The sequence below is a fragment of the Pogoniulus pusillus genome, chromosome 26, assembly GCF_015220805.1.
Source record: "Pogoniulus pusillus isolate bPogPus1 chromosome 26, bPogPus1.pri, whole genome shotgun sequence".
NCBI lineage: Eukaryota > Metazoa > Chordata > Aves > Piciformes > Lybiidae > Pogoniulus > Pogoniulus pusillus.
In genome coordinates, this window is record NC_087289.1 from 7,177,173 (window position 1) to 7,203,765 (window position 26,593).

General features: G+C 39.2%; 1 long non-coding RNA gene across 3 annotated transcripts in view; it reads right to left on the bottom strand.

Annotated features, from left to right (window-relative positions):
* Nucleotides 1-647: 647 nt before the first annotated feature.
* LOC135187133 (uncharacterized) overlaps nucleotides 648-26,593 on the bottom strand; it is a 268,750-nt gene continuing 242,804 nt past the window's right edge. For 2 of the 3 annotated variants that reach the window (XR_010307204.1, XR_010307203.1), the window contains one exon: nucleotides 19,429-20,677. This is a non-coding gene — a long non-coding RNA (uncharacterized LOC135187133). Of the gene's footprint in view, nucleotides 739-19,428; nucleotides 20,678-26,593 lie in introns of those variants that run through there. The other variant, XR_010307205.1, reaches the window with a different exon arrangement.

The following is a 26,593-nucleotide window of genomic DNA, read 5'->3' on the forward strand; positions in this document are numbered from 1 at the left end:
TCCTCTAGAAACTCAGTGTTTCACTCTTGAAAGTAATTCAGTAGCTTGTCTGGTACCCTTCCCACCTTGATTTTGATATAGAACTACTTAAAACAGAGACCACATTTTAAATGATCTCAGTTTCTTTGTTAAGTCCAGAAAGATGTACTTCTGACCATGTAAGTCAAAGGAATTTAATCTATTAAGTTATAGGATAGGATTTTCTTTTGGGCCAAAATTCTGACCATGTAAGTCAGAGGAATTTAATCTATTAAGTTATAGGATAGGATTTTCTTAGATGATTTAGTGCAGGTAAACTCTCAAAACCTGAGGTGTCTCACCTGCCCATTGGAGTTTATTGTGCAAATCTTCCCCACTACTGACAGCAGAGAATGAAATATTTGCTAGTTACAGTAGAAACCACATATTTCATACCAATTATATTAGAACATACAAATAAATAACTCATAGGAATGTTAGATAACTGATAATAATAGCTGGTGTTCACATTAGATAAAGTTTATCATCCACCCAAAGAGGCTTCAAGAAAGATGTAAACCATGATGATCTTAAAAGTCTTTTCCAGCCTTAGTGATTCTACAATCACAGAGCTTGGCCAAAAGAAACATATTCCCCCCTAAAGGTGGATATATAAGGTTAATTTTAATTCCCACACATACCTACTTAGCAAATCTGAAATATTTTACACTGTGTCAGGAAAAGTAATTAACAGCTCCAACCTCTTGTGCATTTACATTCCTGAAAACCAAAAACAGAAAAAAGAAAATAGGTTTAAAGCAATACTAACTTTCCCATGAAACAGGACTTGGTTCAGATTTCAACATGTAAATCCAGACTTCAGTAATTACTCCTTTTATATATTGTGTGTCTATAATATATTATTTTAAGCTCACTGCTGTGTGGTGAATATGTATAATAAGCATGTTTATTGGGATAAACCTGAATCAAAATCGTTACATAATCAGTAGTACTGTGGATGTTATTTATTATTAAAGATTCACTCTATAGTTTACCACTGAACCACCTGTGACAGTTTGGGTGTTAGCCTCAAACTAGCACACCACCCCAGTCTTGTCAGCCTAAACCTGATCTCAGCTTTATGAATCTCGCTCCCTTTAATAGAAGCAGTGTAAAAAAATGCCTACTTTAATGACTTATAATGAGCTAGGTCCTGACACATGAAAAAAGATATCGAGCCAAGCATGGAATAACAAAAAGGCTCTCTTTCACAGTTCAAGGCTAAAACTTACAAGCTCTTGAAGATATCCTAGGTTAAGAGATCTAGCCTCTAGGTCATATATAAGTCACTTTTTCTCCACAAATATTACCGCAAAAAAAAAGTATCAGACACTAAAGATAGTTTGACTACAGATAGGAACTTATCTACAGGAAGACATCTAAAAAGGTCAGTCTATATCTATGAAAGCAGGTGATATATCCACCCTATAATGCAGAGAGATCATTCTTGAATGGAATTCCTTATTTGCTTTTCCAGGAAAACTCCCAGAATACTGGTCAAATTTCTCAGTTACACCTTCCTCAATTCCATTATTATTTACAAACCAGCTCAGCTGAGCATAACTGATTTTCTCCTGTCTGGTGGTGCACTGAGTGGAAAGTAGCAAACATCATTCCCTTCAATCACATTAGGAATATCACTGCTTTCTCAGTTTAATTCATTTTAATAGAACCTTTTATTACTTTTAATAGAACTTTTAGAATAATTTCCTTTTCCCCCCTGTTTAATCAAGGCACTATCTGCAATGAAATCAATAAATAAGAATCAAATTATTTTCTCAGGCATCTGTGCAGTACTGCAGTGATACCAAATGGGCGATGAAAATCTTCCAATAGCTCAATTCAGATAGCTGTTCCAGCACCCATCATGTGGGACTTGGTGAGAAGAACACTGAATCTATTTACCTTAAAAGCAAAGAATTTCACTCAATGCTATTAAGTGACTAGGCTAAACACATTAAAATCTGATTTACTGATGGGCCTTTAAAAACATATGATCCAGTCAATGTGGACTGCAACCATCAAATAAGAAGCACTATGCACTGATGGTTATTATTACAGCCACATTTGCCTGCAAAGCCATTGAATTGTTCACATACTCCAGCCAAATTAATTCTTTGTCTTCACATCACTTTTAAAATATTCTTTTTTGTATGCATTTTAATAACTATTTTAATAGTTTGAAATACACATTTCAAATGGCAGAGAGGAAATGTAGATGTTTCTACCTCATTGATAACTAGGTGATGGTTTACTGATACATCCTATTTCTCAATTAATATGTGCCAATTCAAAATTGCTAGCTACATTAATTATTTTTTCTATGCAGATGTTTCTGTTTTTCAACAAACTAAATGAAACCTCCTTTATCTGCATTGACATAACAAGCAACTGCTAAGAGAATAAGTTTCTTGTTTTGCCTCGTACTGCCGCAGGACTGGGGGGATGACACTTGTGATCTTTGTCATTTACTGATTATAAAGCTTGATAAGAAAAGAGAAAAAGCTTTTAATGAGGTGAAACCACAATCCCTTCTTGAGCTACTGAGTAATTTAACTCTCATTGCTAATGCAGCTATATATATACTTTTTCTTTTTTCTTATTCAGAATGAGAATTCAAAATAAACACCAACTAGACTAACTAAGACAGAATGGCAGAATGATTATGTGATTTGAAAAGAGTTTCTCAGTAGTATTTACAGGATATCCTTGCTATGTAACAAACAATTATTCAGAAGAAAAAAGTGGCAGAGCAAGTAGACAGACATGTAGATTAGAGATAATCACTAAATTAGTTAAAGACATCACTTAGGAAAAGAGTATCAAATGAAGAGATCAGTATGAACAACAATGGTAAAAGCCAACCAAACAAAGACACAAGATATGAAAGACAGGGTTTTGCCCAGGAAGATAATGAGGTACATCAGCAAAGGAGTCAACAAAGCAGGTCCAAGATGAGAAGAGAATAGAGGAACTCTGCTAATAACAGTAGAGGACATAGTCAAGGGTTGTCAAAGGAAGAAAGATATTGCAGTGCCAAAGGTAGGTAAAATGAAGGGGCAGCTGTCCAAGACAGTTGAGACCAAAAATGTCTGCATTTTTAGGAGAAAGAGACAGAAAAGAAGGCTAAGTAAAATGGTGGTAAGATGAGATCAGAGACAAGACAATAGATGTAAAAGAACAGTAAAAGCATGAAGTCTGCTTGAGTTAGCTACCAAATTAAAGAAGTCAGGAAGCCATAATGATGGTCACAAAGAAAGGAAGATACGAAGAGGGAAGCAGATGGACATCAGCAGGTGCTGTTTTCTTTGAAGAGGGTGGCACAATCCTCCTTTGAGCTCAAAGGCAATACAGAGGAAGTGAAAAGATTTATTGACTGAGTGTCATCCTTAGCTCACATACACACTTGTCTAACTGGACAAAAGGTGAGAATCTTGGTCTTATGTAATATCTCAATGAAGTAAAAGTAGAATATCAGCTCAGAGAAGAGCCTGCAGATGATAAGACTATCTAATAATAGATTTCTGAAAACTCCTATAAAACAGCAAAAAGAAACTTCCTAAGGATGTCAAAGTAATTTTGCACATACTTTGGGAAATAATTTTAAAATTCTTATTTGAGAACCTTTACATTGAAGCAAAACTGGAAAAGAAAAGGATTAATTGATCATATGGCTAAGTTTGAGCCCTTCTGTGCTAATTTTACAGATATTTGAGTGTTTCACTTTTGTAGCAGTTTTGTCTGGAAATTCAATGAAGTCACAATCCTGTGTCTTGCTGCTAATTCATTTTCACACAGTTTATCACAACATCATAAACACAGAACTTCAACAAAAAGACAAGCTATACCTGGAAAAAAGGTCTTCTTTTCATTGAAAAGGTCTCATTAATTGAGAAATTGTTATTAGACAACCTAAATCATAGCAACATAAATGTGCTTTCTCCATTAAAACTTCTCTGCATGGAAATACAACCTGAAGATCATAAGGTAGGTTTTGCTGTACCAGCTCTACACACAGGTGTGCTTTCTGTGAGAATGATCTCTGTGCTTAGTCACACTGGGTAGCATACAAAGAAGAGATACAGAAAAAAAGAGATTAAATGAAGTTTTCAAGGTCCCACGGTAAATCAGACACTCCAGGAAGACAGCAGTGCTGTGGCAACTTCAGTGCCATTTTCTAAGAGGGTGCTGGCATCTTAGGCTGATGAAATTAAGTCCCAGTGTTTGACACACCACTATTCTTTCCTTACAGTGCTTTCCTTTAGACAGATCTTTCATATGTTTCTCCTTCCTCCTCTCCTCTCCTTCCTCCTCTCCTCTCCTCTCCCTTCCCCTCCCCTCCCCTCCCCTCCCCTCCCCTCCATCACAGGTTTAAGTTTCTCTGTTGTACCATTCATCACTCATGCCTGGGGCAGGAAAGCAGGAGAGAGGAAGAGATATAGTCTGCCCTTGATAAAAGTTTATCCCTAGTGAGACCACATCTCCAGTACCAAACCTCTGTTCACTGAAACTTGTAGCTCTATATGCTGACATGGAGAAATACACATCTGATCTGCATTTGCACAGGCAATTTATTTCCTCATAACTACACTAATTTTTGTATGAAATAGGTGCTCTGTTATGGGAGTTAAAATCAGAACCACAGTATTTTGTTTATTTAGTCTTCTTAGAAAAAAGCTGTGTCAGCTTTCATATGCATTTGTGACACTTCTCTTACATTGCCAACCACCACTAAAGTTAGTGACTGTCATTAGCAAAAGAATCAAACACTGACTGACAGTAAAAACCAGTAAAATATTCACTTGTCAGTAAAGATGGCAAGATAATTTAGAACTTTTCATTGCTTTGGCATAAGTTCCTGGACTATTTGAGTACATCTAATATCAAACGGCTTTACTTATCATAGTTGAAATTATGGGTTCTATAAAAATTGACACATATGACCATAAACAGAAGTAGTAAGGATCTCAAATTTCCTTCAAAAATGTACTCCAAATTGCATGGGTTAAGTAAAAGTTAAAAATCTAGATATGTGTGGAAAGACAGACTGCAACTGGGTGACGTGTCGACATAAGCTGTCTGGAAAATGGCATTGTTTAAGTTGAGTCAATATTTTTGAGGAGTACATTTTCCCCTTCCCCACTAAGGTTCATTTTCAAAATCTATAATTCAGGAACCTCTGTCCTAAATCTTGTGAGAATGGCACATTTTCTATCGATAAAGCATGGGTTGCACAGGCTTAAATACTGTAGTAATTGCTTCTACATCAGTACTTGTATTCCCTGTGACCATCACACGAATTAACAAGGCAAAGTTCATTGTCAGCACCGCTGCTTGACTCATTACTACAGCCCTCCTAGTAAGTGAGGTGCTTCACAGGGGACCTGTAAAACAGCTGCCCTCTGGGTGTCTTGTTTTGGCGGCCTTTCCCATCTGTTTTACCTGTCTCCTCTTCTGAATAATTTATTTCACCATCTCCCTAAGTAGAGCACCTGGCCTAGGGCTAACTCTTTCACCTAAATTATTCAGAGCTGAAAACTCTTTGGTTTATACTCAGATAATGTAATGACTCAACAGGACAAAACCCTTAACTTTGGAGCAACTGTGAACATTTCCAGGCTCTGTAATCTGTTAGGAGTTTAAAAGGTTGGCTGTGTAAACTATGTACAAAAGCACCACAGAAATCCTTCATCCTCAAACATCTCCTCCAAAGGCTCTTTCACCAGTTGAAACTATCCAAAATATGGTTGTTTTAGCTTGCTGCCTCTCAGTCCCATGGGAAGCCACAGGATGCCTTGGTGTGTGTGCACTGCAGCTGGCTTGTCCCTAGTCTTTATTCAAGTCTCCGTTAAAGCCACTGAAACCTGACTGTGAGGCTGGACTTTGTGCACATCTGTTCTCTTCACAAGCAGGTTTTTGTCCAGAAACACCAAAAGCCACCCCTGTGCAAAGAGTGTGTGCTCCATAGTTCACTATCTTTACCTCCTGAGCTCTACAATTATGAGATAACTCTTCTCTGCCTCTGCTCACAACAGGATGGAGAACTGCCATACCCCAACAGAAAGGGGCTGTACAGGATCTCTGCATTAGATGCCTCAGAGCAGGCAACTTGCTATCAGGCTGAAAACCCAGGGCTAATTTCAGGTGCAAGTTTGACTACTTGGCTGTATTGGCTGTGAGACAAAGTTTTGGGCTTTCTTAAGCACTTGTTCCATTCTTTTTTCCCCACCAAGGCACCTTTGGGGTTATACTTTTAATTAAGTTCATAAATGGAGGAAGAGTTTTTTGGGGTGGTGTTTTCAAGTGGTCTTAAACAAAAAAAATAAAAAGCTGGTTGGTGCAATCTTTGTCTGTGTTACTCTGTGCTTACCTCAGTGCCACAAGGACAGACATGGAAAAAAAAGAAAGCATTGCTAAAATGAAGTAAGTTTTGAAAAATCAGTGCCTTGTCACTTCTGTTGACAAGGAATCACAAATATTCTGCACATTCATTTACACAAATCAGCACAGTGCCACTGGTAGAACAGGAAATAAATACAGTCATCTTTATCATATCATATTCAGACAAAGCTAATATTATTTTTGATTTAGATGTTGTCTGCATAAGTACCAAAGGATCTAGCACATTTTAGAGTATCTAGCATTGTGTCCTTACCATAGGGATAGCCATAGTGCCCATCACTGTAGCTCTTACAGGCACTATATGAACTGTTTCATTTGCCTCCGAGTAGTTTATCAAGTATCAGGTATATGCTTTTGCCCCCAGCTTTGGGAAATCAGGGTCGTGGATTTCAAATGAAGTCCTTTGTACTCTCCAAGGGCAGTGAGAAAACACAATAGTACAGACAAAATCTAATCAAAGTATTTTGGCTTTCTGCCTCCTTTTTATTTCACAATGGGGAAAAAAAAAATCAAGGTGCGACTTGAATGCCTCCAGGAGTTCCCTTCCTGTGTGCGCTGTCTCTCGCCAGAAACGCGAGACTGACAGAATGATAAAATGTGATGCCAGGTCCTCTTGCCCATTCAAAGACCCTCCCTCAGGTATCAGGTGCCTTGCCTGAGCTTTGAGGTCAACCAGACACCTCCCCTGAGGTTTACCAGGGCTGAAGGATACATCTACCTGAAAATCCGCTCAGGTAGAGCAGCTGTTATCTGAGCTAGGATCAAAGTGCCCCTCTGCACTCCAGAAAAAAAACATCTTCCAAGCTGGTCTTCTTTCTCCATGATTCAAATGAATGTTGAATGAGTCTCTGGGGACAACAGTTGTTGTGCTGAGGAGCTAGCTGTCAGAAATACTTTATCATCAAAGTTCTGTTCCTTTCAAGGCTTTTTATTATTAATAGTCATTGCTGCAGGGGAGCATTAAACACAGACCCTATTTACTGTACAAATTGACATATTATAGGCCACAAAAGCCATCCTGGTGCTTTGCTGCTTTACTTTGCTTTTCAGCCTGCTAACTGTAGGGAATCCTTTAACCTTTGTGTAGCTAGAATACCGAAAGTGAATTCTGGTCTAGTGTGGCCAGCTGGACTGCTCAGACCATCTAATTTTTGAAGGTCATTGTCTTGTGGAGTGGATGAACTATGTGTACATATATCTGTATTGTATGAAAGGTGAGACATTATGCTCCACAGTGACACTGAGTCAGTCCACACAAAATTCAAAAGCATTTATCCCTCTGTGAACAGGACACAAGATGTGTCCTACAGTAGCTCCTGGTTTTGTGCTAGATTTCCAGTAGCTCCTACAGCTTTCTGCTGCCTGCTGAGGGCATTGCATTTCATGTGAAGCATAAGCATGTTTTCTGAAAGTAACAGCCTGGTTTCTTCAGCAGTAACACATGAGAGAAGTGAAGTAGTTGTTTTGCAGCAGAAGAAAACATGGTGTGATGAGTCCCAGTTGTAAGGAGAACCCAGCCCTGCTCCGGCCCATCATAGCTGTGGTACCATAGGCAAATGAGACTTTACAAAGTCAGTTGTCAGTGTAGTATTGGATTGTAGCAGACTGCCAGGGCCAGTAGAAATGAACTCCAGCAATATGGCAACAGCCCAGGACGTGATTAAAAAAAGGCAGTCTATTGCACTTGGTAGCACATAAGCCCTTGGTAGCACAGAAGCCCTTGGCTTTGTACTTGCTGCCTTCTGTACTTTGGCATTAATGTGAAAATACCTCTCATGCTTCCCAACAATGTCTTAAAATCATGCTGAGGAAAGACAGTGTTCTCCTGCAATCAGGCACATGGTCTTCCTCAAGCAGCCAGACACACTGCAAGGGGTACAACGGTGCATGGACCATAAATCACAACTCGGTAAAGTCATGACCCTGCAAGAGGCACCTGAGAAAGCTGCAACTCAGCAAATCACAAAGCATCAGTTCAGTAAGTCACGCTGTCACTACACCAGTCACGAGGCACACAGATGACACAGCAGGTCTGGATGTGATGAGTCAAAAAGTCACAAAGAATCTTCTCAGCAAGAGTGACTCAGCAAGTTTAAAGCAGCTGAACACAGTTCTAGATACCAATTTGAATGCAATGCAACCATGCTGAAGAGAGAGCACCATACACATTGGATGGCCTCTGTGATGTATGTCAAAGTGTTCACAGACCAGTTCCCAAACAGGAAGAGTGTGTCTTTAAACTCACAGTTATCACAAATTGATAGTGCCGTAAGAGACATGGGGAATCAGAGGGACGTGACAGTTCCATTGCTGCCACACTCTCTGAAGTGGTGTCCTCAGAACAGGTTTGAAGCACAAGCCTGTAGAAGGTGGATGGGCAAGCCACTGAGCAGCTGCTATGTGCAGAGAAGGCGTTGTTCTCCGAGGCTGTTGATCTGGTCTCTCTCATGAATATTGTATTCAGTCTAAGTTGCCAGACAGTAAAGGGGTAGAATTGTCTGCTTTTTAAAGTACAGAACATGCACTCAGCAGGTCAGAAGTATTTTTTCCAACCCATGGTATGATAAAGACTGGTGCTTGGTACATTTAAAGAATGCAAAAAAAGTTACACCACTCAAGTACAGAACATAGCTGTGACTTTTTTGAATTAAGAAGTTTCTGACACTCAAAACTGTTAAGTGGTCTTCTGAGTAAAGTCCTTAATAGCAACTGAAACTGTTGCAAACTTGAGCCTTTTGTTAGATGGAGAGCATACTGGGGCTCTTCTTGTTACAATAATAAAAAACCCCAAACCAACCTGTAATTTTGTAACCAGACTTGGACCAGCTTCTGAGAAGGACCACACACACCAGATTAGATTATTTAGATTTGTTGTGAGAATATTTGACATGTGTTCCTTTCCTATTCTCTGTCCAATCTTTGTTGTAGAAGTGGACTCATGTTGTGCCAGTTCAGATTAATATTATAACATGAAAGGGCTAGGTTTGTATCATTTTCCATGCTTGTTACATTCATTGATGTGGGAATAGAGTTTTATTCTACCTGAGCCACTTTTTGGTTTATGGCCAGGATTAATAGAAGACAAATACTTCACAGTCCTAGGTGGATATAACACCTGCCCCTTGGCATTGAATAGCAGTAGTGTCAAAGTATCTAAACCTTTGTTTTTTCAGGCTGTGAAATAATCTTCAGATTACTTTAGAAGATCATGGCATGTTCTCTGTACTGACACCTCTTTTTCTTTAACAGGACACAGCCCATGAGTTCTTGCCTGGGTGAAAATTCAACTAAGACTGTTATGCTCCACTCAAATATATATTTACTCAGTATATTTCTAGGATCATCACTGTCACTGAATGCAGATTTTGTTATGAAATTTCAGTATGCCTTTAATAAACCTACTCAGTACCTCCTTTTATTTATAGCTCCTCCTTGAGCACACCACCTTATAACCATGAAGCAATGCTCCATTCCACAGTCATAATTTGCAACATTCCCATAGTTTTCAGATAGGTGATGCTACTTGTGAAATTAATTATTACAGAATTTCTTCCTTTTTTACATGCTATTTAAAAAATCTACTTCTTTGCCAGTGCTATTACAGTACAGTTTATTCATTAAAATCAAAACTATTGTGTTATTTATTTTAGGTGTAACTGGAACTCAGAAAATGTCTAACTGTTTACATTTATACAAGCCCTTGGAAAGTGTTTCAAAATAATATAGCAGGAAAACAGTTGATACAGTGGTTAGATAACATCAAAGAGTGGGTTGGGAACACAAGCCATGATCCTTGTGAAAACTGATTCCTGGAGAACTGGCCAAGAGAGGTCTAAGTGCAGTTCTTCCTTTTTGCTGAAATACAGTGTTTGTTCTCATTCTTCAGGTAGAACCTGGCAAGTCTGTATTTGCATTTGTTGATCTTTCCCAACATAAATCTCATCATTGTAGTCATATCAACAATATGTTTTCTTTAGTAATAAAATTTCTCACAATGCATGCTCTTTTAGACTCTGAGTGCAGTGCTTATCAAGTTATTGAGGTTAGAGTTACAGGACATTTCAGTATAATATGACAAAGGACAAGGAAACCTTGCACAGGTGTAAGATCTCTCTGATCTCCTTTTGCCATCTACTAAAAAGAATATGAAGGTTATTGGAATATATCCTAATAAGCTTGTTGATACATCACTAACCAAGAGACATACATTGCTGTTTTAACCTCTTTGAAGTAATCAACTAACAGACTTAGTCTACTATTTTGTGGAAAGTATGCCTGGATACACAACCACTCCTCCCCTCTGATGGATACTCTAATTTATTTGACAAACCATCAGCAAAGCTTGGGACACTACTTTTCATAAACATGAATTTTGATTTAAACAGACTTAGAGAAGTTTATAACAGAAGAAGGATTCAATGTGAGTTTCCCACGTTATACAGGAAGGATTCAAAGTGAGCTCCCCATTTTTTTAGGGAAAATAAATCTTAAAAGCTCACTGCAGTTATATGTGGTCTGTTTTTCACTTTATACTTTCATAGCATGACAATTACTTTGCACAAGCATGTGTGGGGAAATCACCTCTTGCCCAGACTCAATTCAGCCTGGACTAATTGTCAGGGGTGTGCCTTCCAAGTGTTATTTTGGAGGATGATGGAAAACCATCATCTTTTGGATACATTTTGTTCCTAAATTCCATTATAAATGTATATAAGTACAGACAAGACCTTACTAAAAAATTGAGCGCCTGCCTAAACGAATACATGCAGCTGAAATACAGTAACCAAGAAACACCAAGGTGATCCTTACCAACATGCCACAATCCAAGACTCTCTAAACCAAGTAATGCCAGCCAAACCTTTAGAGTTTACTATAACCAAGTAATGCCAGCCAAACCTTTAGAGTTTACTATAACCAAGTAATGCTAGCCAAACCTTTAGAGTTTACTATAACCAAGTAATGCCAGCCAAACCTTTAGAGTTTACTATAACCAAGTAATGCCAGCCAAACCTTTAGAGTTCACTATAACCAAGTAATGCCAGCCAAACCTTTAGAGTTTACTATACACATCACCACTTGGGAAGATATCATCTGGGGAGCATTTGAATAGATGAACCTTTATTGAGGATCTCACAGACTTAGCCTGACACCATTGCATATGAGAAGTTGATTTGGGTTTACTTCATAACTCAAAAGGATTGTAAATCACAAACATCAATAATTCCAGTTTGAGTTACTTACTGAAGAATCAAAATTCACCTCCAGACACAAGCAGGAAGTGCTTCTGGTCAAAATATTGGCCAGTCTGGGTTGGGGATTTAGAATCTCTCACGCAAATAATGTCAACCCTTCCAGCTGTGTGGAGAGGTACCTTTCCAAGACCAAATATGGAAGTACCACCATAAAAAAAGGGAATTACTCATATTTTGCTAGTGCGAACAATGCAGGTGACAACACCAGAAAACACACAGGGCATATATGAAGATCTCATGATTTAAGAAGATAAACAAATTATGAAGGAACCGAATTCAATATGTACTACTTCAGAAGTAACCAATAAATACCAAAGGCAGAACACTGAAAAGCTGCTTGTGCACCCAGTAACAGATATTTATCCCAAATAATCTGTTGAATTATTTACTCCCTACCTTAACAGAAAGTGTCTGTCTGTGTGCATTTCATAAAATATGCAGAATGAACCAATGGTCTTAAAAAGTATTTTTAAAAAATACTCCACTTCTGCTTTTGGAAATTCAAGTATGAAACTTGGAATGTGAAACAAACAAATAAGACAATTTAGAAAAGATTAAAAGCAATTGTTCTGTTACCTTGGCAACACAATCTAGGTGCAGCAAATCAACAAAGTTGATGTATTGTTTTGACATACATGCACATACTTCTAACATAAATAGCAACAGAGACTTAATAACAATAGGTTTTAAAACGAGGAACTGATGTCATTTTAAATGTGTCAATCAAAAAGAACCTATGAAAGTGTTTCTTCTATCAAACTGACGTTAAGTATATGCTGGAATGGCTTTATAAGAGACAGCAGACTTCTGACAGGTCATACAGGAGATGCAGAATCTGTAATTACATTGCAGCTTCTTGGATTGTGTCCTTTACAATGTCTAACAAACTTAGAGAAGAAAATAAAACTTGAAGGCCATGATGCATCATTCATTTCTCTAAACGGGCAAGAAAAGATATGCAGCATATCTGAGAATGGAGATGAAATATCAAACTGAAAGAATCTGCCTAGCCCTCAAAATAGATGCACTTAACCATCTTACACTTTATTTTATGATTGACTGGTGCCAGGTAAGTTCTGCAGTATGCATTCTTGAGGAGACTAAAACTTAACAACAGAAGAAGTGCAGCGAAAGACTGCTAATGGGATACAGAGTTTTTCACTTCCTAGTCGCTGGTTTGAATCTGGCCTGTGTTAGCAGAAACAGAAAGCCATTCTTTTTTTACAGAGGTCAGAAGTTTTTATGGAAGGAGTTTATTAGCCATCTTACTCCAGAACATGAGGAGTGGTTACTCAAAAGCAACCCTCAAACCCAGAATTCTTGACAGCCTCCAAGCAAACTGGCATCTCGCCCCTTTCCTAATCAGCATTGTCCCAGCCAATTCTTATGAGTGTTCAGCCAAAGACCTTGCTACCATGGACTGTCCTTTGAGTCAACAATGGGGTTGGAGAATTTCAGCTCTAATTAAGCAACCTCTTCAAATGCCATTAATAAGTGAAATATTTTTGAGCACTTATGTATGTTTCTTCATGGGATCACTGTCTTTCAGGAAAGCTAAGGTTGCACCGGCCTTTAGGTCTCCCCACTTCCAAAATCCCACCTTTAACAAAACAAAAAAGAAAAAACCAAACCAAACCCCCAAACCCTTTTGTCAGCACAGATAAATGATATACACATTCATAAAACTCAGATATACAGAGGCAAGCACCTTATTTTGTCTTTGGGCAGGATTAAATCACCCATTCTGGCACATTATCTGTTTTTTCCTTTGTCTAGATTTATATGACTCTCATCATAGCAAATGCTCAGAGTGAGGAATTTCCAACTGGAACACATTGAAAATATAAAGGAAATAATCCACTATAAACAGCACTGAGAAGAAACAAGTGAACAAGCAGAGTACAGTAGGCTTCCTTGTCTGAATGTGAGTGGCGTACTTTTGTCTAACTGCTATTATCTTTCCCTGAGAATTACTGATTTTCACTTGGAATTTTAGTCTACATTTTGTTTGATTTCTCTTTCAGGAGGTAAGGACAGTGCTGGAGAGGACCGGGAATAAGGACAAGAAAGAACTGAACAAGTGTAGAAGTTTGCAGCCATCCCATCAGGCTTGATGAAAACGTGCTGAAGACTAATTGTTGCAGTACCATGCATTGAGCCTGCTTGTTAAAGGAGACAGGAGACTGACAGGTTCCTTGTGCATCATATTCACAAGCTTTAAGCTGCCAGCCTTCTAGTAGAATCTCCCCATCCAAAACACTGCTCTAGTGAAATAATGACAGCCATAGTCACTGCTGAAGTGAGACACTAACAGCCAGTTAAAGTTACACAAACGTAGTCCTTAAAGCAGATGTTTATCAATACATTACCACTTCCCATTGGTGCTGCTTGACTCTGCATTTTCTTTCTGGGAATCTTAAATACCTTGCAAACACCAAGCCTTGCAACCCCTTTGTCAAGAGCACTGTTAGACCAGCAGACTAGGGTGGGCAGACAATATGCATCCAAAGGAGACAAGTAAGGAGACTAAGATTCAAGAGGTCTGCTACATATATCTGCTTTTTACCTCAAGCAGATCAGTGAATACCTTTGGCCCCAAAAGGTCAGTGTGGTTACTTCAGCAGTTATGCAAAGAGGAAACTAGATAAATTTCAAGACAAATGCCTGAATTCCTGCCTGTTCATAGGAAGAATCAATGAGAATACTGAGGTGGTGGAGGCACCTGAAAGTCTTCAAGAAAAGACTGGATGAGGCACTTAGTGCCATGGTCTAGTTGACTGGATAGGGCTGGGGGATAGGTTGGACTGGATGATCTTGGAAGTCTCTTCCAACCTGGTTGATTCTATGATTCTATGAATATGTTGCCAAGACACAACAGTGACTGCAGACTGAGAAAAATCCAGAATCATTATCTACACTAAGATTCATGGTAGTTGGACCCACTCTTTAAACAATCAGATCTTATAATGTATGATATTACTGTAAAATAGTCAGTTACTTTCCTGAGCAGAAATATATCTTAATATTTTGAACATAAGGTTCTTCCTGATGTAATTTATTTGTCTTTTCGATGAATCAAAGTGTAACAGTGTATAATAGTTGTAATTATCTTGTAAAAAAGGAAAAAAAATCTAAAAGAACAATAGAACTCTTAGTGTGTTATCTACCCCTAATTGCAATCTCACCTAAGGAACAAGACATTCTGTATTCAGTGGTGAGCAAGTGCCACTTATATTTTTGACTGCGTGTTCTTTATGCTTTTCCTTCTCAAACTCATTTGAGACACCCTGCAAAGCCCTATCTTTCCAGAAAGTTGAGCACTGTGTAACACGAGACATAACCCAACAGAAATGTAGGTCAATTTTTAACTGTCTTTCCTTGAAATGGACTTACATTTTACATGTAAAGGCCCACAGAGGAAAAAATAATTTGTGTCTAATAGTCTTTGCAAGCCTGCTAGGCTTCTTATCTTAAAAAGCTTTCAATATGGAAATAATGGGACATACTAAAACATGTAAAACAGAGTGGAAATGATGAGATAAAATGAGTCTGAGAAGTGTGACAGGTCAGGGGAGCCAATGAAGGATGCTGAAAAAAAGCCCTTTCAGGTTAGGTGGGGGAAGGATGGGAAGGTGGTACAAAGATTTCACATTAAAAAAGGAACATTTCACTAAAAGGGGCTAAAAAAGGAATTACATAAATAAATAAGCCCCTCGAAGTAAGCAGTCCCCTTAGTCCTGGGTTCCTGACCCAATACTTGGTCTCTGCTTCCTTTCATAGACCTTCCTGATGGAGTAATTCCCTTCAGCTGAGTCCTTCCATACCTAGGCTCTCTTGTAAACCCTGGTAGCGGGCAAACACTCCAGGCAGCTCAGAGGCAAAATATTAACCTGTTCCTTCCCAGACACTGAAAGATTTGTACTTCAACCAGAATGTAAAGATTCAGATTTTTTTTTAATTCTTTTTTTAATTACAAAAGTAAAAAGAAGCTGGAGGAGATGAATTGGCTTTTGTTCTACTGCTCTAAGACTGGCCCACGGGGAAAAAAAAAATCCAATACAGATAAAACTACCTAGTCAATATTTTGGCTACTAACAAACTGTGGTAATTTTGGCTAGCCAAGAATTCTTCTCATTAATTCTAGCTTACCTACCAAGACTGAAAACCGCCAGTGCAAAGCAAAAGCCAGACCTCAATGAAATGGACAAACTTAATTATTCAAACAAGCTTTTGAAGGACTATTAGATGTAATCAAGAAAGGCAGTTAGAGACACCACAGAAGTTACTAAAATCATCTTTTGTTTGCAGGACTGTGGCAAGGCAGAGAACATTTCTTTTGGTACAAATTCCCAAAACTGACAAAATATGTTACAGAAATTGCTATTTATTCTAAGTGGTCAAGATCACTGAATCCGAGGCAGGCACAGAACACTTTCCCCCCAGTTTCACACCTATTCAGTCAAAATTAAAACCAAGGCAGAATGACTGTCAGGCAGTGCTGTCTGCCTTGCAGAAGGTACTGTGTTAGGAAGCTGAGCTGCGCTTCTGCAGGTCTGAAACCCTGAAGTGTGTCAGGTACCTGGGGGATTCTACAACAAAGGCAAGGGGGGGTGAACAGGGCAGTTCAGGTTGCACAACTGGGTGGAGAGCTCCTTGCCCTTAAATATGATGCTGTGAGAATGCAAACTTGGCTACAGCACCAGGTCAGACCTCCCAAATTAGCTGTCTTCAGTGACAGCAAAAGCACTGCCTTGTCCTCTTCATCAAGGAGCGCTGCCCTGGCCAGCAAACTGGCAACCTGAACAAAGCTCTGGTGCTTTCTGGGGAGACATGAAACATGCAGGCATCCACACACAGGGATTCTTTCAGTAGCTGAGGGGGCTTGGAAGAAAAAGAGTTGTTTTCCCTTTCTCTTGAGGCAAGTTAAAATAGGCTTTTTGTCAGAATAGTGAGCAAGGATTTGCCGCTTGTACTCCACCCATGGGTCTCCCTGACAGGGAAAGTCTTCTCATACCTGCATTACTTGAAGCAGCTTTAGTGATTTCTGCTAACTGACTCAAGACCCACCCCTACAGAATCTGACTTTCAGAAAGTGCAAGGGACCCAACACAATGAAAATCAGGTAAAGATAACTGAGAATTAGATCTCACAGAAAGCCAAATGACAATCCCTTGGTTACACTTTCTGTCTCATTGTTCTTATGGCTTCTTTCAACACCTTCACCTGAAACAAAGCCCTGGCTCTTGAAACCACCCAGATGCCGTGAGTGAGATACATGTATTAAACCTTTGGGGATGAATCAAAAGAAAGAAAGAACAATTGTTTCTTCTAAGAATTTGAGGTGTTTAGAATCTGCTTCCCTCTGTATTCAGGGCATATTTATTCAGTTTTTTTCAAAATCAAAGTCATATTCTTTTGATTTGTGGGAGGGGCCGCTGCAGCCAGGAACTAAAGCCTCCTTTTTATTGTTGCATGAAAGCTAAAGATATAATAACAATTAATAACATTAAATGACTGAAAGGAAGCTGTTTCTTCTGAACTCATAGGCAAGGTTATGTGGATAAGTCTCTAACTGCAGGTTCACATTTAGGTCACCCTTAGAGATGACATTCAGGCATGTTTGCAGTGTTGCACCTGGTCTGCAGTGCTTTGGCAGAGGGGCACAGGTAGCAAATGGAGCTCTAGGCTTGTGCCCTGACAGCACCTCATTATAAGCCATCTTCTCTGAACAGCACCTGTCAGTAATCCTCTTATTTAATCACCTTCAAACCTTACAGCCAACAACACAAAGCAGTTTAGGGATAGAACTGGGCTGGGAGCCCTAGTCCTGTGCTTCTATCCCATAGCCCTCCACTCCACTCCATCACTCAAGGCTCTGCAACAGTTGAGAGTGCAAGTTTTCCCATAGTGCCTGGGATGCTACAAGCTGGAAGAGTGAGGCTTGCTTCTAGTTCCTTAAAATATCTGCTGGGTTGGAATATGGATGCTCTTGCTTCAAAGGACAGTTTAATGTCAGAATTTTTAACTCTGGATGGTTTGTATATCAGTGAAAAGAGACTCTTCTAAGAGAACACCCACATTCAGAGGTTAAAATTTCTAGCGGTTGACATCTAAATCAAGTCACTGACTTACGTGCATGTACTTGTGTCCTAAACCCTTACATACGCAAGGCCTAGATTAAAAGAGTGGCCCTATTTTGCTGCTAGCTTTTGACTAGAAATGACACAAATGTATGCTTCTTTTCCTGATATGAAGCTCCTGAAATCACCTCTTCAGTTACTGTTCTCTCTTGACTTCAAATCTCTCTTCACTCACTTCTTCCAGGCACCTTCAAAGGTAGTCCCCTGCCAGCTAAATGCAGCTTTGAACTCTCAAAAACTTACAAAAGTCAATGGAAAGACTTAACTTTCAGTTGCTCTGTATTATTTGCTTTCTGAATTGCTGTCCAGCATTGCTAGCTTTATTTTGTAATTACTTTCAAAAATCACACTCTCTTTCAAGAGTTTTTCTCTTTAAACCATTAACACAACAGGACATACATGAACTTTCCAGGAGGAGAACTGGATGTTACTCTACTTCCAAAGTACACCTTTCTCAATAACCACTAATCAATGCTAACTGGCAGATTTAGCACTGAATTTCCTATTTGCCCTGCTCCACTTTTTCCTATAAATGATGCAAATATGCAAGGATTTTTGAGATCCTCCACAGCCACTGGAGTGATTTCAGATCGACCATAAACATTTTGGCCAGAATATATTATGCTATTTGTTTTTTAAGGATGAAGCCTAGGATTTGTTGACCTACATGTTAGACACACTGCTGTAAAAAATAGGCAAATGAAAACCAAGTCTAAAGTGTTTTTCAGAATAGTTGGATTCTACAATAAAGCAGTAAAATAAACATTTCTGTTTAAGGAAAAGCAGCTGGTAACTAACTCATTGGTTTCTCACCTGGAAATCTTCCTGTAGGTGCTCAAGTTTTTGGGCTGTATTTTGCATTCTGTTTGCTTAATTGTCTATGAAGGGATTAAGAAGGGACAGATTTGGATCATCCTCCTTTTGTTTCTAATTACCACATTATATTGGACTTCTCTTGTCCATTCCCACATCAGAGACAGATCTTGGCCTGAAAGGTCTTCACTGTAAGTATACAGGAGGAGGGGCAAGAGAGGTGTTCCCAATTCCATTACAGTAGGGTCAGAGAACTTGTAAGTGACTTTTCCAAGTTTATATATATACATATTAGGTGTAAAGCAAGAAAACTAACACCAGCTTTCTGAGTCTCATCCCAGTGCCTTCATTGCATGATGTTCTTAGGTAGTTTGAAATGATGAGGCCTTTTTTTCTAGTATCAGCTGTCCTGTGTGCTTGGTGCATTTTTTTGTTAGCTGTTAAACTGAAAGTCTTGGGTTTAATTATTTTTTTCCTCATTTTGTAGAAATCATAATATATCTTCAAAAAAGAGAGGAAAGCTGCAAAAAAGAGCTATGCTTTGGAGAACCCAGGGAATGCCTAAATCTCTCTGTGTTTAAGCTTGGCAGTTTAAGTCAGTTCTTCAAACTTTTAAACTGGTTCCAAATTTTCAGAACTGCTCAGCATGCAACTGAGAGAATGATTTGACCCCAAAGATCAGGATGTTGCAAGTATTGTTCAAGAAAAATCCATCTGAAAAAGAGCCTAAAAAAGCATCAGGGGCACTTTTAAAGTCTTTCTTTAAAAATAAAAATCATAAAACTACCTTTGTTGACTCCTGCTGCTAATGTGCTTTTATTCAGGCATTTTGAAACAATACTACTTTGCAGAGTAGACAGCCACTGTCAAGGGTAGTTTTCTCCTCTGTTATGCACTGTGAGTTTGTGAACTAATAATGTGCATGGTGGAGAAAACATGCCCCTAATTGCACATAAAGGGAGAATAATTCAAAATAGTTGGTAGCTTTAGTGCTTCTGAAATTTTTAGTGAGGGAACTTTTAATTAAAGCCTGAAATAAATGTTCAACTTGTCGTGCCATATGAAGTTACTTCACAGACATTTATCACCACACGGATTTAGCAGCTGCCATTCAGTATAACACCTATGTCTATCATTGTCTTCTCGAAGCTCTTTTCAGGCACTGCAAGCACATTATAGAAGAGCAATTTAATGAGCAAACTTGATTAAATTACTTAAGCAATAGACCCACTAAGAATTGAAGTCAGATGATGAACTGGGCGAGGATCCCTGCTCAAAAGCACAACTGAGGACAAGTAAGCCGGTACTCGGTTCTCCTTCCTTGAGGAAAGATCCAACCCAGCCTTTTTCTTGCTTTCAATGGATAAACATAGCTTCAACCAAATGCTATTCCTAGAAATACATGTGCAGATAATGACAAGCCTTCTGAGAAAAAGATTTACTAACTAGGCATATTCTTAAAATGCACCAAAAATTATGACACTAATTGAACTCTCTTAAAAGAAACAATAAATTTTAAACATTCAGGATGGCTGCATTTTCTAGCAGTGGAAGTAGTACTGTACAACATAGTCTCCAGCTCAACATAAGTGAATTACAACTGCTTTTCTGTTTCCACTTGTGGAAGAAATCCGACAGTACATCATTAGCATTATTCCATATATGCCATGGGTGTTTTTAAAGGTCAATTTGTATATAGAAATACTTCCATCGAGGATGAATGATGACACTATTTTGACCCTTCTGACCTTGACGAGCAGGAATGCACTTTTCAAGCATCCAGAGCCCCTCTTCACAATTTGTCTAATCCTACATCTCCCCTGCCCTTGCAGGCTATTTGCTGTTAGTGGCCACAATAGACAAGCAATAGTACCATTATAGGCTTCTCTAACAAAAGACTTTCATGATCATTTTCTAGTGGCTTGAAGATTGACAAGATCCCCTCCTGTTACCCAGATGCATTTTCCTCTCCTTCCCGGTGATTTCTTTTCTTGTTTCCAAGGAGGAAAGTGCCTCCCTGAGTAGCGACCTCTCTCTCTGCAGAGAGACCTGCTAGAAACAACAAACATTGCATGTTAAACCTCCTCCTAGAGGGCATTATGAAGAAATGGAGTGCTAGCTCTTCTTTGATAAGGTGTACACCCATGGCACAACTTAAGAATCAATTCAATTATAAAGACACAAAAATGCCTTTTGTAGAATGTTCCTGAGTGACTCTGGGGTAGAGAGCACAGCATATATATGAGTCTGACTTTGACAAAGTTATTTAAGGGGAAGAAGTTGTACGGAATTGCTCCAGCAGCCTGATTAACCAACCAGGCACTCATCTGCGGGTGAAAGCCTGAGCGCGAAAATGAAAGCTGTCCCACTGGTTTTATTACACCAGCTCTGCTTCAGGGCAGTCAAAGTTCTATTTTCTGGAGCTTTTGCTTACTTGCTGCACAAAACCTGAGCTATCCAAACGGTGTGCTTATTTGTCAGAGATGCAGAACACTGGTACCTCTCACTGACATGTGAGAGCATGACTGATAATAAAGCCCTGTACTGCCCAGGCTGGATACTCACAAACTGAGGTGCCCTTTCTCTGCCCGAGCCAGTTTGTACTTTGGGAAGTTTCAGCTGTGTAGTCTTTGTGGCTCATTTGCAACACGAGCAGGTAATAATACCAGCCTACATGAGGATGTTTTCTGAGGGTTACAAGTATTTTGAGAACCCTCATAAATAATGGTGCAGATTAAAATAGCAATGCAAATGTTAAGTTTTGATGTCTATGATTCATATGTAGGGAAAAAAAAGATGGAAGACCAGTGCTGACCTTTTCATATGTGGCACATGACCAGGTAGTGTGCTTTATAAGTGTTTGAGGTACTTTAACGTACTCTCTACAATATACAGAGAAATCTCTGAAAGACATCTTAGTGTTTGCTTTTCATCCACTAAGAATAATCCCTCCTGTATTGTCACTAGCAGAAGAGGAAGAACAATAAAGCCACAAAAAATGTTATTTCAAATCCTTGTGCCTCCGTCTCTCCTCTTGCTGCACTCTCTGATATCAGAGGGTGGGGCTGCTCAGTGCCTGCAGGGTGAGGATTGCTTGATTCATCTTCTGATACAACTAGAGAGGGAATCAGCAAAGGATTTCACTGAAGACATGATGAGTAAAGAAGATTTTGCTTAGATTTGAATTAGGCTTAACATGATGTTTTATGAAACATACAGGAGGTCTGTACTCATATTGCAAGTTCATGGTTAAGCTTTGTGTGTGACGTTGCTCCCATCCATTCTGAAAATGTTTGAGATCTGTTGTCAAAGGATTTCCATGTTGGTAGTTCAATAATTATGTTGTACATAAGACAATAAAGAGCTGGGTTCCCACTAAGAATCCACAGCATGAAGTTAGATCTAAGGATGAAGATCCAGACTGTGGAAATTGAAGAATATCCAGAATTTAGGATGAGTTACCACTTTATTTCTTTACTTTCCTTCATTTGAGCAACTGAATAAATTGAATGGGTCAAGAAACCCATTCTCAATGAGAAGCTCAGTGATAGTGATATGTAGTGACTATGTAAATACACAGTGCTAAAGGGCAGAACAAATTGAACTGTCTCTAAAACTCCATCTTTGTCCCTCTTACTCTTCATGTTGGGACTGCAGTCTTTTCTTGGCTTTGCCCTCACCTCTAATCTACAACATTTCCCATGGGACCTCTTGCAAGAAGACTTTCAAGATCTCTTAGGAGTAGTGCTGCATGGGCAAAGTTTCAAATTCCACAGGGAATAAAAATCAGCTACTCTTTGGAGTTTCGTTCTAGATCTTCCAAATGGCAACCCAGTCCTCTTTTAGCACTTAGCTCATAATTAGTAGTTTTCCACAGCTGCATAAATGAGTGCTCTTCATATGGTTGTCCTGACACTTGCTGCCTCAGTTTCTGGGAGGTGCAGAGCTATGACTGAGGTACAAGAGTACCTTTGCTCTTGATGCGTAACATTGTTAAAGTCCCTGTAAGGCAGGCCCCTAATAGGCAGACTTAGCAATTTTTAACAGAGAAGCACATGCCTTGTCTTGATAATTCCTGAAGAGTTCTTCAACTAAAGCTTTAAGAAATTCTGGTTTTAGAGAAATAGATTCATAAGAATGTTTCTATGTCTGTAAAGTTTTGGTTCTCCATAATTTCATGTGCAAAGTCCTAGCAGTGCTGGGTTCACATTTTGACTTGACGATCTTAAGTGTCATTTCTAATCAAAATTATTCTATGGTTCTAAGTCAGTGATAAAAATAAAATTCCAGAAATTTACAGGATACTTTATACCTTGCAGTTATACCTAACAGCTATGTCACTATATGAAGACAAAACAGGACACTTGAAATGTCTCATAACTGCATCCCCTGTGTTTACCTTTATCCATGAGGTTTTGACTGTGTATTGTGATATATGTGGTGTTTGTAAACGTTTCTCATTTCCAGCAAGATGCTTTTGGCTGGTTGGGAGGGTGATGGTGTGTGTCTCAGAGCAGGTGTATTACTTTCTTTGCTTAGTACTTCCAAGCAAAACAGAGTGCTCTGAGGTCCCAGTTTTTTTACACACACTCTGTGACACCATTTCAAGAAACACACAAGCTTTGAGAAGACATCCAGGAACTAGTGTGAGGTCAACTCTATTGTCCTTATTTGCTTCTGTTCTCTCTAAAGCATGTTTTTAATTGGAAAAGTCTGTTTCCAAATTAAGCTGATGAGCACTGACCTCTATCTCTAATGTTATGAGGGAAGAAAAGAAAGACTCATACCAGTCTAAAAGCAATCAAAGCAGTACCGAATTCATTTGTTCTCACTTCTTTGGCAAAGATTGTTTGTACAAGAGTTAGAATAAGGAAACGACAACAATATTTGTCACTGCAATTATCATTATCCAGAACACTATCTATTTATCCATGACTTCTCATTTTACTGTTTGTTCATATGATCCTTTTAACCAAAAGGACATCAATGCACTCAGTAAACTTATTAACCAGCTACAGGCCATACTATGCTGTCTTATGGGGAGGCGACCAAGCTGTAAAGAAAAGCATGAGTCACTGTATGCTGTGAGACACTAAGACTTTGATGCTGTAGGCAAAACAAGTTGCTTCATGCCACATGGGAGCAAAGTTCTGCCAAAATCATACAGGAATGTTTGTGTAGTACAGCATAAAGACTAAAGAGTATCCTGTATTATGTGATGCTTATGACAACTCTGAGCTTTCATTTATCAGCAGTGACTTCCATACCTCCCTGTTAGATTTTGATCTTTATGGATCCTTTTCTAACACGTCAACTGCAAAGAACTGCCAAGGACAGCCTCAGCTTCTCTTCCTTTGTTAGTGCTGTGTTCAGAAACAACAACTTTAGGTATGACAAGAAATAATTTGTCTCTCCAGCAAAACCATATGTTGCTCCTATCCACTTGACCAGTTCCTTGGTGGCATTTTCCACACAGTTGCACAAGTTCACTTTTTTTTTGCCAAGTGTCAAAGACCAGAGGAAGGAGCCACGCTAGCTCCTGCAAAATCAGCCTGTGGCAGCATTATTCTCAGATAGGAGAACAGACCTCTAAGGACTGGAAAAGTCATTCATCAGCCTCAACTTTCCCTGGGCTGAGGCATTTCTTTAGTAGTCTAACTACATGCAGCTACACTGCACCAGTGTGGAAATTTAAGGAGAATACAAGTAAAGAAAAGCACCACCGAAACCTTGAAAAGTAGAGAGTAACAAATACTCCAGCTGAAATTCAGCCTGAAGTTATTGGGTGTAAGTGCATGTTTACATTTCTTTGAAATGTTCCTAAACAATCCCTCTGTCTTAAAGGAAATTTTCAAACCCATGATGGGGAAATCTGTTTCAGATCAGCTGTATTGGTTTTAAAACCAGGCATAACACTGCAGCCGGTTCTTTTACCCAGAAAAGGTGCAACTGTCATGCCAGTTTAGAACTTCAGTCGTGTTATTTTAAATCTGCATTAGTAAAGCCTGTAAGAAAACATGGCTCTCTTGGTCACATCTTGCATCTGGAGCAAAGTTATGCTAGAGTCTGATCCCTAAACCCTGTGTGGAGATTATATCTGGTATGTTCTGCTCTTTGTAACATGGTACATGTGGACTTTTTTACTGTAGTGATAACACAGCTCTATAGCCCACCTGGTAAAACCATTATACATTAAAAAAATGACAGTCAAAAGAAGCTGGAGTAAATACACCAGAATTACATAGGAAAAGGTTGCAATGTAAGGCTAGAAAAAAACACCTACATTTATAGGCACTATCTGGAACCTGACTTTTAAACAAAAGTCTGTAGCTTACAGTGTAATTTTGAAGGCTTAGTGCTGGGTTTTCAAGTTTGGAAACAGTTTAAGATTGCTGTAGTAAGGAAACAATATAAGATTGCTGACATTATGGAAGGTCTTACCAGTTGGTCTCCTACTACTCAATAATATTCTACAGATGCATGGAAAAGCATTATCAAAAGGCAATTCTATTCCACACATAACCTCTCAAATCACAGCCAAATGTGACTTCACACGTGTAATAAATTCAGGAACTTTTGCTACAGATGGCAGAAGTATTTATAATCCAGGAGAACAATACAGAGTGCTGTCCAGATGAGATGTTCATCTTACCTTGCCCCTTTGCAACAAGTGAAAGGTCTGACAGTGATGCCACGGGAGATGCACTGATGGTACCTTGCAAGAGTAATGCCTGGTATTTGCATCATGCCAGAGATGAGACTCTGTGGCAGGGCACATCAATAGCAGCACTGAACCTTATTATTTTTATCCTTCCTCATTTTATCCTTCCTCATTTTATCCTAGGAGTTCAGCCTCTACTCTTACTCTTGAAAACCAGGAGGCAATCTGGTCAGATGGTGGGTGATGCTTTTTCTTGAAGCAGGTGTTTCTTTCTTGATTTTATCAGAGTGTCAAAGCAGAGTGAAAGTTCTTGACATTGAAATGCCAGCTAAACTCACACTGTATAATGAAGATTTGTATGATAGACTGTGAGGCTTCAAATGAGATACCTCTTAGGATTATGCTTTTTTCAGTCGTTTCATAGAATCACAGAATCAACCATCTTGGAAGAGACCTCCAAGATCATCCAGTCCAACCTAGCACCCAGCCCTAGCCAGTCAACTACACCATGGCACTAAATGCCTCATCCAGACTTATCTTGAACACCTCCAGGGATGGTGACTCCACCACCTCCCAGGGCAGCCCATTTCAATGCCAATCACTCTCTCTGGGAAGAGCTTCCTCCTAACATCCAGCCTAGACCTCCACTGGCACAACTTGAGACTGTGTCCCCTTGTTCTATTGCTGGTTGCCTGGGAGAAGAGACCAACCCCCACCTGGCTACAACATCCCTTCAGGTAGTCGTAGACAGCAATGAGGTCACCCCTGAGCCTCCTCCAATTTCTGTTGTTCCAGGGGCTGACAGCCCTCACAGGGGGCTCTGGGTACTGGATTTTGACAGCAGCCACAGCTAAGCCATGCACAATGGCGCAGCTCCCAAAGCAAGAATGATAAACCCCAACCCACTCACTCCTCTGACATTGAGCCCTAAAGGGCTTTAGATGGTTACTGGAGTGCTCTAATTGTTGCTATATTAAAAACAAACAAACAAACAAGCATTTAAATTTTCTTCTGCCACACAGAGTCAAATTCTCTATTTGCCCATAAGTCTCTCACTTTGTCTTCTTAGGAAGTGCCAAAAGAAACCCTAAACCAGCGAACAACAACAGCAAAACTCCCAACTAACATGTGAGAAAAAGTAAAAAGTGCACAGTAGTGTCTTCAATAACACAAATTCCAGTCCTTGGCTTCTCTCCATCTGAAGGATAAATATTACTTTTGAGGGTTTGCAATAGTAGCTATGAATCTGTGCATTTATTATATGACATAAACACACAGAAAATACCAACTGAAGTACTTAAAACCAC